The sequence below is a fragment of the Salvelinus sp. IW2-2015 genome, linkage group LG1 (assembly GCF_002910315.2).
Source record: "Salvelinus sp. IW2-2015 linkage group LG1, ASM291031v2, whole genome shotgun sequence".
In the NCBI taxonomy this organism is placed as follows: Eukaryota; Metazoa; Chordata; class Actinopteri; order Salmoniformes; family Salmonidae; genus Salvelinus; species Salvelinus sp. IW2-2015.
In genome coordinates, this window is record NC_036838.1 from 3,876,904 (window position 1) to 3,889,865 (window position 12,962).

The 12,962-nt window shown below is 42.9% G+C and overlaps 1 long non-coding RNA gene across 1 annotated transcript in view; it reads left to right on the forward strand.

The window, feature by feature from the left end:
• Nucleotides 1-357: 357 nt before the first annotated feature.
• Nucleotides 358-12,962, forward strand: part of LOC139022881 (uncharacterized) — a 29,946-nt gene continuing 17,341 nt past the window's right edge. Inside the window, exon 1 of the long non-coding RNA XR_011473952.1 lies at nt 358-393. This is a non-coding gene — a long non-coding RNA (uncharacterized lncRNA). The remainder of the gene's footprint in view (nt 394-12,962) is intronic.

A 12,962-nucleotide genomic window follows, 5' to 3' on the forward strand; every position in this document is an offset into this window, starting at 1 on the left:
TGGCCTTATGCCCCTAACTTTATGCACCCTGGCTTATGCCCCTGGTATTAGGCCCCTGGTACCATGCCCCCTGGTATTAGCCCCTGTACCATGCCTCCTGTATTAGCCCCCTGTACCATGCCCCTGGTATTAGGCCCCTGGTACCATGCCTCCTGGTATTATGCCCCCTGGTACCATGCCTCCTGGTATTAGGCCCCTGGTACCATGCCTCCTGGTATTATGCCCCTTTTACCATGCCCCTGGTCCACTGCCTCCCTTCCCATACCCCCCCTGGGTATCCACCCTACCTCAGCGCCCACCACATTACTCTAATAGCACAGCAGCCTTAACCAGACATACGCATACACACAGGCTTCTTAGAAACCTCCAGCTCTCATCTACTCAGCCTGCCCAGTAACCACCAGTTAGCATATATCCACTCCCATACAACCAGCCCACTGGCACCTCCAGCAGCTAAACACCAAGTCCACTGGCAACCTGCTCCAGCTCATGAACCTCCAACTCCCAAACAGCAACCGCTAGCACCCGCCAGCTCACATACATTCAGCCAGCTAGCAACCCCCAGGTCAAATCTATCCAGCCTGGTGGGACCCGCAGCTTGCATACATTCAGCCCACTAGCAACCCCCAGGTCACATCTACCAAGCCCGCTAGCACCCGCCAGCTTACATACATCCAGCCTGCTAGCAATCCCCAGGTCACATCTACCAGCCCGATAGCGAACTTAAGTTCACAAGCACGGCTGTACTGACGCCAGCACTGAAAGTGTTGACCCCAGGCCCATCTCCTTGAGCAAGGCCAACAACTGAAGGAGCCGTCACCCCCCCGCTGTCTGCATTACGTTAAGACGGTGGTGCCCAAGGGCAGCAAGCGCCGCATGAGACGGTCAAGAGTCACGAGAAACAGGCAGGCGTTTGAAGAAAGGTGTAAATAATACAGGAAAGAGGTTCTGAGAAAGAGGAGAATATATCGGATCTCCAAGGGAAGAGAGATGGACTGATGCAAGAGCTGCAGCGAAAGTGGCGCTCAGTTGCTGCAAAGTATCCCAGGGCCCTCTCTGAAGCGGAGCAGAGAGCGATGTTGAAGGGGAGAAAAAACAATGCCTGAAGAAGTGATTAAGGGAAACTAAAGAAGAAGTTTGTGTAATTACTTCTGGAAGTACAGTATTATCATTGTATGATAGACCTTGGCTTACTTCTATGCTGTTCTCACTTTGTCATTATTGCTTGTGTCTTTTTACTAACGATGTTATTCACACATTCAGTCATAATTTTTATTGACATGCGAGTGTATACCCTTTCTCAGCTTGAAGAGTTCAACCTGAAGATGAAGCGGAAATCGACGCAACAAACACCAACATAAACTCAAAGGGAGTTTGTTGTAAGTAAAAGCAGTAGAAATACTCCATTTATTTCATCAAAGAATCTGTATTCTGGTGTGTTTACTCCACTTTGGTGAAATTTGAAAGTTGAGTTGTTAAGTTAATGACCCTGGAATATTTGATTTGGGTCAGTTATACAGTGATTCTCTTATCAAATCAAGAAAGCATGACTGTTTTTCTATAATATATAATTCGCTCAACTCTTCCTCTTTTCTGCAGATCTCACTTGGCATCATGAGCTCATCTCCCACTAGAATGAACCTGCTGCTGACCCATCCAGACCCTTTGGACATCAGTTGGCTTACATTCTTACCTATCATCCATTTATTGATTTGTAATGATGCTAACAAAGGATTTGTTATCCTTGAGCCACATCCTTTAAGGCTACATATTAAAGATTTTTTTTCAGTGTATGTTCAGATTGGATTTATATGTAGTAGCATGGGTACGGTATGGGGCTTTTCTTGAAAACGTGATCTGACTAGCAAAAATGATTCCCTATATAGGCTTTTAGCTTTAATTAGGGCCCGGAGATTTCCTAGGCTGGTCATTTGGTCAGGAAAAACTCTTAACCCATTTCTGTGGATCCTCTTTCACTGTGTATATATACAAATAAAGAGTTATTTTATTATTTTTCTCAAAAAAGTAACTTCAATATGGAAGTCATGCTGATGATCTAAACCATGGGTGTCAAACTCTGGCGCGGGCCAAATTTGGCCCGCGGGGTAATTATATTTGGCCGCGAGACAATACCAAATTACTACTAGAGCTGGCCCGCCGGTATTATACAGCGCATTCACCGCTAATACTACGAATCCCATAATGCTCTGCTGTTGTTTTCGCGCGCCAATCAGGACAGGACCCAGAAACGCCCTCTCCTCTGTGACAGTAGTCTAGCAACATAGACGCTACAACTGTCAGCGCGCTATCCCTTCCCAAAAATGGCGAAAAGAAAGGCAGAAAACAGGAGCTTTCTGACAAGTGGGAGGCAGAATATCTTTCTCTGTGACATCTCGAGCCATCTCGATGCGCTGAACCTGCAGCTTCAGGGGCGGGGCGCATCATCACAGACATGTACGCTGCAGTGAGCCTTTAAAACTAAACTGTGCCTGTGGGAGAATCAGATGCTGCAAGGAAACCATTGCCATTTTCCCTGCTGCCAAACCATAAAAGCGCAGATCTCTACCGCCGTGTTCCCATGCGCACAGTTTGCTGAAAAACTCAGTGTTCTCGCCGCTGAGTTTAGCCGCGATTTGCCGACTTCGATGTCCAGAAATGTAGGTTTGAACTGCTTAGTAATCCCTTCGCAGTTGATGTGGAAAATGCACCAACCAACATCCAAATGGAGCTGATTGAACTCCAGTGCAACGACACGCTGAAGTCAAAGTATGATGCTGTGGGCGCCGCACAGTTCCACGGTTCATCCCTGACACAATGCCTCAGCTCCGCACCCAAGCTGCTCAGATGCTCTCCATGTTCGGCAGCACTTATCTATGCGAGCAACTTTTCTCCTCGATGAAGATGACCAAAACAACTCACAGGAGACGTCTGACTGATGAACACCTTCGCTCGATACTGAGGATTTCTTCAGCTCAGAGCCTGAGCCCAGACATTGATGAACTAGCATCCAAGAAGAGATGCCAGGTATCTGGCTTGGGCACATCAGATTAGATCAGTGTGCAATAATTAACGTTTTCTTTGTGCACTTTTTCTTGCTACAAGGCATGGGCTTGAATGGTTGATTGATTTATTATAATTTTATTTGTAAAAAAAAATATTTTGGTATTTAAATCAGAAGGCTGCAAATAGAAAAGAGGCATACATTTTTATTTACATTTCATTTATTTAATAAATGAATGCCATTGATGTGTTTTTTCATTTGAAATTCGATTTTGCATGTCTCCACTATTAAATTATATATTGTATGGTAATAAGCGATGCTTGTTCCATATCAATGTTAAAGCAAAACTTGTTTGGGTCCATATTAAAAGGTTCATTTGTTCAATGTTGGCCCGCGACTTTGTTCAGGTTTTACATTTTGGCCCACTGGGTATTTGAGTTTGACACCCTGATCTAAACTATGCTCCACACTCCGTCCTGTTGGTGGCAGTATTGGAATTTGAATCACAAGAAGGTGAAAAAAAATCTACAAAAGCAGGTACAGAGGAAAAATATAATTCTTTTTGTCCTTGGCTAGCTAGATCGTTGCTTTTGTACTAGCTAATATATGCATTTTTATGCAATTGCGTGGAACTTGTTTGACGCCTCAAAATCTAAAATGACAAGGCGAACATAATGAGATGGTAAGTTACCCTCTTTAAGGCCTAAGACGAGCGCGGGTGAGGTTGCAGACAGGAGGTAAACAATAGTTTTATAGCTACTGCTTGCACATTATTTTTAAGAATAAGGTAATGTGTTTGGTTATGATAAAAACAGTTATTGGGCTAACGTTATATGCTTCTGTCACGCTCACAGCACGTTCTGAAAATGGCATAGCTACAAGCTAACGTTAGCTACCTAGCTTAGTAGAACAGGTTCTGCTTCAGATTCATGCAGCTTTAGTATTCTGATCATAGTTAGCATTTATGGCTAGCATTTGAAGCCAGCAATCGCGTTCCTCACACGCTAGGAACGAATTTCCTCAAGTTATAATGAAAAAGTGCCAATCGGTCCCAAAACACAAGTTTTATGGAGACTTGTGGGAGGACTGCTTATGACGTCGCCCACCGTATGCGCTTTCGTTAGCCTGATTGCATCCAGACTGAGAAGTCCGCATTGCATTCCTGACCACGTCCTGAAGTGGTCAGCAAGATCTGAACACAATCATCACAAAGCCACTTCTGTGCGTCTAGACCAGTCTTCTCTGTGATATCTTCATATTCTGATAGCCAGGGGCGCAACTTTGGTTTTAGAAGTGAGGGGGGACATAACCTGGAGGGGGGAATGGGGGTCCTCCCTCAATTTTTTGGGACATCAAACAAATTTCCTGCATTTCTACACAATCTAATGACCCTTTTGGCATAATTTTGTGGTCACTTACTGTAAATAATAATATATGTTTCCAAATGCTTCTACATGAGTGTGGATGAGTGAGTGAGAAAGTTAGACGCACACATCATACCCCCCCCCCAAAAAAAAATCTAGCCTCCCATGTTATTGTAATGGTGAGYGGTTAGCATGTCTTGGGGGTATGATATTTGTACGTCTAACTTTCTCTCTCATAATTATTCATGATTCATTTAGAATTATCCATAATCATGGTAGCATCCACATTAATGTAGAAGCTTTTAGAAACAAATMATATTCTTATTTACAATAAAAGTGATTCCAAATAGACATAATACATAATTTACCATTCATTTTTATTGGGCACAAAGTAATCTGAAACACAACCAAAACAAACAGCAAATGCATCCAACAAATTTGTAGACTCACAAGCTTGATCTTGTCATTGCATGCTATGAATGTGGGGACCAAATACTTCACTTTTTACAACATTAATACACATACAAGTGAATTTGTCCCAATACTTTCGGTCCCCTAAAATGGGGGGACTATGTACAAAAAGTGCTGTCATTTCTAAACAGTCCACCCGATATGGATGAAAATAACCTCAAATTAATGCTGACAGTCTGCACTTTAACTTCATAGTCATTGTTTGATCTAAAATCCAAACTTTTGGAGGATAGAGCCAAAAGAAGAAAAATGCTTCACTGTCCCAATAATTACGAGGGCACTGCAATTCATATCATAGGCCTAATAGTACTGTAATGAAACAGCAYGGAGCAGGTCTCGAACCCTCGACCTTCTAGCCCMAGGTCCGGCGCGCTATCGACTGTGCCGCAAAAGCATGCTCGAGCGGCAGAGTRGATTTCCGCGCTTATAAACCCAGGGTCGTTACACTACTCCCTCCTTTCAAAGAGCGCGTCCACGCGCTAGCTTGCGACTCTACGTCTTACAGGAACGCGCTCACCGGCCAAGCACACGCACTGTCGTGGATGCAAGGTCCAATCACTTCTGACACCAATGTAATGAAACTGCAGGGAGCAGGTCTCGAACCCTCGACCTTCTAGCCCGATTTCTGCCATCCTTTGTGACATTGTCAGAGGATAACCAACCTTCCAATTAATAGCAATGCATTTCTTAGCCGCTATAAATGCTAGGTTACATAGTTTCTTCTGATATCAGTCTCCAGTATCAACATTTCCAAGCAAAAACGGGGAGAAAGGAGAATCTGTAGATATGCTGAGATAAAATAACATACTCTTTGCCAGAATTCAGACAGCCTTCACAAGAGCATAACATATAAGTTCACCTTACCGCACCACAGACTGGTCTTCCCTGGTTTCTTGATCCTGCTGAGACCCCTGTCACCATCTGATCCTGCTAAAATGAGGCATTACAAATAATTTCCTTTGTGTACATTTATACATTATTATCCAAGAATAGAACCAATGGTTCAATAATTGAAATTACCATTATTCCCAGATCCTAGACTGTAGCTTTAAACTGCTGTCATGTAGTTACGCCAGATCAATAACGTTACATTGCTATACTGACTCTAATAAACTCACATTGCACTGTAAAAAAAAAAATCTGAAATTTGGTCTTCAATCGTTTGGCCGCTGGTTTCATCTAGTGTGATTGAGGCAAAAATAATAGCTGAAATTAGTGAGCTAGCTAGCATCAGACAACTTTTGGCTAGCTCTAATGGTACATCAACTGGCAAAAACTAGCCAAGTTAATTTACTTCTGTTGAAACAGGACAAAARAAAGGCTACAAAACATTTCCATACACACAACAGCTGTTAAATACTGCTACCTGACAGATACTGAGATAGCTATAGCTGAACTGGCTGTGGTAACTACTAGCTAGCCACTGTAGCTAGTTAATTCACTTTAGACAGAACTTCAGTCGAGAGGGGATGAAACATTAGCTAATGTTACATGTCAGTTAGCTACACTACTAGCTCAGCACTAGGAATAAATTATTTCCCGTTAAGTCAAACAGCAGTTACCTTGCATCAGTCAAATAAAGAGTAACCAGTTTCTGCTCTGCTTGCTTTTACAACTCAAAGAAAAAGCACAACATACAGCACCTGCCTCTGTTCATGTCTCCCGTGACGGTCCTATAAGCCAGCCTTTCAGAAGCTTTTCCTTCACACAGCCTGTCCGCACGCTCTGTGGTGTCGGCGCGGTCCTAAATCCAGCCGGCTGATACCACCAAAGAGCCTACCCGACCTCTCTGAGGCGTCTGCATGGTCCTAAAGCACACCGATACTGTGTTTGGTATCACAGCAATGACAAAAATTTGAATTCAGAATGTCCCGCCGTCCCCAGTGGAAGTTGCACCCCTGCTGATACCATAAGTCGCATGTAAGTGTCAAGTGTAGACACGATCTGGTGTCTGTCTACACTTGATACTTACATGCAACTTCTGCTACGGTATCAGAATACGGAAATCGCATTGAAAAGACTGGTCTAGACGCACAAAAGTCGCTATGTGGTCTGATTGTGTTCAGATCTAGCCTGGTATGGCAATAGCACTGCCCTCGATCGCATGGCGCCAAAGAGGGTGGCGCGGACAGTCCAGTACATCACTGAGGCCGAGCTCCCTGCCATCCAGGACATCTACACTATATATACAGTACAGTTACATTATAGACGATTCTGTGCTTCCAACTTAGTGGTAACAGTTTAGGGAAGGCCCTTTCCTGTTTCAGCGTGACAATGCCCCCGTGCACAAAGTGAGGTCCATACAGAAATGGTTTGTCAAGATTGGTGTGGAAGGACTTGACTGGCCTGCACAGAGACCTGAACCCCATCGAACACCTTTGGGATGAATTGGAACGTCGACTGCGAGCCAGGCCTAATCGCCCAACATCAGTGCCCGACCTCACTAACATTTTACACATTTTAGTCATTTAGCAGACGCTCTTATCCAGAGCGACTTACAGTAGAGTGCATACATTTTATTACATTTTTACATACTGAGACAAGGATATCCCTACCGGCCAAACCCTCCCTAACCCGGACGACGCTATGCCAATTGTGCGTCGCCCCACGGACCTCCCGGTTGCGACAGAGGCGCAGCTAGTGGTGCAAACCGGTTTTCACTTTGTCATTATGGAATATTGTGTGTAGATTGATGAGGATTTTTTATTTAATCAATTTTAGAATAAGGCTGTAACGTAACAAAATGTGGAAAAAGTCAAGGGGTCTGAATACTTTCCAAATGCACTGTACGTATAAAGCTATGATGGTACAATTTTATAAATGCCAAAAGATAATTTGGTCGTTCGACATGGTGGGATCTTTTTGTGTCAGTAAATTTATTTCGCAAGAAATGGCGGTGGAAACGCCTTTATCCGCAAATATTGATCTAATAACCATCATATTAAACTTGGAGTCACACGATGATACTGTGTGATGACTTGGGAAACCATGCAGTTTATTAGACTACAGCTGAGTTATGAAGAACTTCACGGTGTGATGAAAGTGAATGGTAGTTCTGAGCAATTAGTGCTTTTTGAGGTAGGTTTCGGTTTGATTATTAAAAAATAACGGTTTTCGATTTAGGTTTTGATGATTTTTAAATAAAATTCGCTATGCGTTATGTGAGTTGAATGCTCTAACAGAATAAAACTATTAATTAATCGTAGTGACTGCCAATTACTGCTTATCAGTTATTAACCAACAATTATTCATATTACTTTAATAAAATATTTCAGTTGTGTATATATTATTTGTTTTATTTGATTACTATTATTTCTTTCCAAGTCATCATCTCATCTCTATAGAGCTGCTGCCTTTGCCGTCTGACAAAATCACTATTTTGTAGTTTAAAATAAATAAGGCATGACTGCTGAATACCAACTATCAATCATTTAGATCATGTATTTTCAGTTAGAGATACGGTGCAAAGCAATAGCTGCTCTATATCCCCTTGCGATGGCGCATTCTTCTGCCTCTTCTGTAAAAGAAACACAGACCGGACAAATAGATGCACAATGAATTGTGGTCATTGTAGTTAATTGCCATGTTTTATGCTATAAACTATGATGAATATTGGCCCTGTTGGAAACTAAAACTCCCTAACACATCGCACAGTTCAGACTGGATCTGATTTATCTCTAGAGAAACTGCTATGTGTTCATTGAGCTCACAGANGATTTCCGCGCTTATAAACCCAGGGTCGTTACACTACTCCCTCCTTTCAAAGAGCGCGTCCACGCGCTAGCTTGCGACTCTACGTCTTACAGGAACGCGCTCACCGGCCAAGCACACGCACTGTCGTGGATGCAAGGTCCAATCACTTCTGACACCAATGTAATGAAACTGCAGGGAGCAGGTCTCGAACCCTCGACCTTCTAGCCCGATTTCTGCCATCCTTTGTGACATTGTCAGAGGATAACCAACCTTCCAATTAATAGCAATGCATTTCTTAGCCGCTATAAATGCTAGGTTACATAGTTTCTTCTGATATCAGTCTCCAGTATCAACATTTCCAAGCAAAAACGGGGAGAAAGGAGAATCTGTAGATATGCTGAGATAAAATAACATACTCTTTGCCAGAATTCAGACAGCCTTCACAAGAGCATAACATATAAGTTCACCTTACCGCACCACAGACTGGTCTTCCCTGGTTTCTTGATCCTGCTGAGACCCCTGTCACCATCTGATCCTGCTAAAATGAGGCATTACAAATAATTTCCTTTGTGTACATTTATACATTATTATCCAAGAATAGAACCAATGGTTCAATAATTGAAATTACCATTATTCCCAGATCCTAGACTGTAGCTTTAAACTGCTGTCATGTAGTTACGCCAGATCAATAACGTTACATTGCTATACTGACTCTAATAAACTCACATTGCACTGTAAAAAAAAAAATCTGAAATTTGGTCTTCAATCGTTTGGCCGCTGGTTTCATCTAGTGTGATTGAGGCAAAAATAATAGCTGAAATTAGTGAGCTAGCTAGCATCAGACAACTTTTGGCTAGCTCTAATGGTACATCAACTGGCAAAAACTAGCCAAGTTAATTTACTTCTGTTGAAACAGGACAAAARAAAGGCTACAAAACATTTCCATACACACAACAGCTGTTAAATACTGCTACCTGACAGATACTGAGATAGCTATAGCTGAACTGGCTGTGGTAACTACTAGCTAGCCACTGTAGCTAGTTAATTCACTTTAGACAGAACTTCAGTCGAGAGGGGATGAAACATTAGCTAATGTTACATGTCAGTTAGCTACACTACTAGCTCAGCACTAGGAATAAATTATTTCCCGTTAAGTCAAACAGCAGTTACCTTGCATCAGTCAAATAAAGAGTAACCAGTTTCTGCTCTGCTTGCTTTTACAACTCAAAGAAAAAGCACAACATACAGCACCTGCCTCTGTTCATGTCTCCCGTGACGGTCCTATAAGCCAGCCTTTCAGAAGCTTTTCCTTCACACAGCCTGTCCGCACGCTCTGTGGTGTCGGCGCGGTCCTAAATCCAGCCGGCTGATACCACCAAAGAGCCTACCCGACCTCTCTGAGGCGTCTGCATGGTCCTAAAGCACACCGATACTGTGTTTGGTATCACAGCAATGACAAAAATTTGAATTCAGAATGTCCCGCCGTCCCCAGTGGAAGTTGCACCCCTGCTGATACCATAAGTCGCATGTAAGTGTCAAGTGTAGACACGATCTGGTGTCTGTCTACACTTGATACTTACATGCAACTTCTGCTACGGTATCAGAATACGGAAATCGCATTGAAAAGACTGGTCTAGACGCACAAAAGTCGCTATGTGGTCTGATTGTGTTCAGATCTAGCCTGGTATGGCAATAGCACTGCCCTCGATCGCATGGCGCCAAAGAGGGTGGCGCGGACAGTCCAGTACATCACTGAGGCCGAGCTCCCTGCCATCCAGGACATCTACACTATATATACAGTACAGTTACATTATAGACGATTCTGTGCTTCCAACTTAGTGGTAACAGTTTAGGGAAGGCCCTTTCCTGTTTCAGCGTGACAATGCCCCCGTGCACAAAGTGAGGTCCATACAGAAATGGTTTGTCAAGATTGGTGTGGAAGGACTTGACTGGCCTGCACAGAGACCTGAACCCCATCGAACACCTTTGGGATGAATTGGAACGTCGACTGCGAGCCAGGCCTAATCGCCCAACATCAGTGCCCGACCTCACTAACATTTTACACATTTTAGTCATTTAGCAGACGCTCTTATCCAGAGCGACTTACAGTAGAGTGCATACATTTTATTACATTTTTACATACTGAGACAAGGATATCCCTACCGGCCAAACCCTCCCTAACCCGGACGACGCTATGCCAATTGTGCGTCGCCCCACGGACCTCCCGGTTGCGACAGAGCCTGGGCGTGAACCCAGAGACTCTGGTGGCGCAGCTAGCACTGCGATGCAGTGCCCTAGACCACTGCGCCACCCGGGAGCTCACTAACGCTCTTGTGGCTGAATGGAAGCAAGTCCCCGCAGCAATATTCCAACATTTAGTGGAAAGATGTTTTCTATCTATTCCCGGGCATTATCAGCTCATTGTTATGGATGTATCCAAATGAATGTCAATAGAAAACAGCTACTTTGCTGTTATTCTGCCTGCAGAGGTAGTGACTGTGTTAGCCGCAAGTAAGTCATAGGAATGTTGCCAGAGAGCATGGCAACAGAACATAAAGAACATATGACTGGGTCGTGTCCAAAAGAAGACAAAGTATGAACTTGTTTATATAAATGAAAATATCAACCTTTTTTTTTTCTACCACTAAATGTGTGCTTAGTATTGTTTCTTTGGCAACTGTGGTATAAACTGGATAAACTGCTGTTATTCTGGCTGCAGAGGTAATGACTGTGTAGCTGTAGCAAGTTGGCTGGCTAGTTTTACACCCGCAAGGGGTGTTCACACTAGCTAGCAGCAAGCATGGGATAAGAACGGAACATTAAGAACGAACGAGTGGGTCGCGTCTGTAAATATCAAACTATTCGAACGACTGGGTCGCGTCTCTAGCAAACCAAAAGATGAGAAAGTATGAATTTGCTTATGAAAATATCAGCGAAAGATATGTATTTTTACCGGTAAATGTGTGCTTTCATATTGTTTTGTTTGGCAACTGTGGTATAAGCTGGATAAACGCCTCCGTTCTGTACATTACCTTGGAAAAAGGGACCACCTCGTCCCGCTGCATCGTCCATTATTTCCAAGGTAATTTACAGAACATCGGCGTTTAGCCCTTACATGTACCACGGGTATGACAAAACATTTATTTTTACTCTTCTAATTACATTGTTAAACAGTTTATAATAGCAATAAGGCAGGCACCTCTGGGGTTTGTTGTATATGGCCAATATACCACGTCTAAGGGCTGTATCCAGGCACTCCGCATTGCATCGTGCTTATAACAGCCCTTAGCCGCGGTACTGTGCATTCGGAAAGTATTCAGACCCCTTGACTTTTTCCACATTTTGTTACATTACAACCTTACATGCTGACCACACCGCTCGCGTGTGCGAGCTTTGCAAAATCAATGTACACATACATGTTATTCAATCATTGGACCCACACTGCTCGCGAGCGTCTGCGTGGCCAGGCGCTAAAATAGAAATAGGTTCTATTTGTGACGCTCAATGCATTGCAAAGTCCGGCCTCGCCCATCTCATTGGTTTTTAGGAGCATATACCCACGTGAGTGATTGAAAGATGAACTGACGTCCACACTCCAGTCGGTTGTAGTAATGCACTGTAAAGTTGGTTGCCAACCACCATATAAAGTCCAAAGAAGTAAAAAAATAAGCTTGAGGAAGGAGGAGAGATGACGAGAAAGGAATTCAGTTTACCGTTTTATTTGTGGATTAATTGTCGGAGTAGAGGACCTTGTGCATTTCAGGTAAAATAACAACCCAATGTTTATATCCCAGGACAAATTAGCTAGCAACAGCAAGCTAGCTAGCTAAACTGCCATAAATGTTTAATGCTTTTTGACTTTTTGTCCCCAAATTAATATAATTGGTTCAGAGTTTGTTTTGATATTTCAACCTGCGTGTCCTGATCGTGTCTGGTGTGGGGGTACAAAAACAACATGCGCGCGATGGCGCATGCAGGCGCACGCGTGTGTCCGGTTTGGTCAGCATGTTATTCTAAAATTGATTAAATAAAATGTCCTCATCAATCTACACACAATACCCAATAATGACAAAGAAAAAACAGGTTTTTATACATTTTTGCATAAAATAAATAAAAACAAATACCTTATTTACATAAGTATTCACACCCTTTGCTATGGGACTCGAAATCGAGCTCAGGTGCATTCTTTTTCCATTGATCATCCTTGAGATTTTTGCTCTGACATGCACTGTCAACTGTGGGACCTTATACAGACAGGTGTGTGCCTCTCCAAATCATGTTGAATCAATTCAATTTACCACAGGTTGTCTCCATTCAAGTTGTAGAAACACCTCAAGGATGATCAATGGAAACAGGATGCACCTGAGCTCAATGTCGATTATTTATTTATATATATTTTTATACATTTGCAAAAAAATCTAAAAACCGGTTTT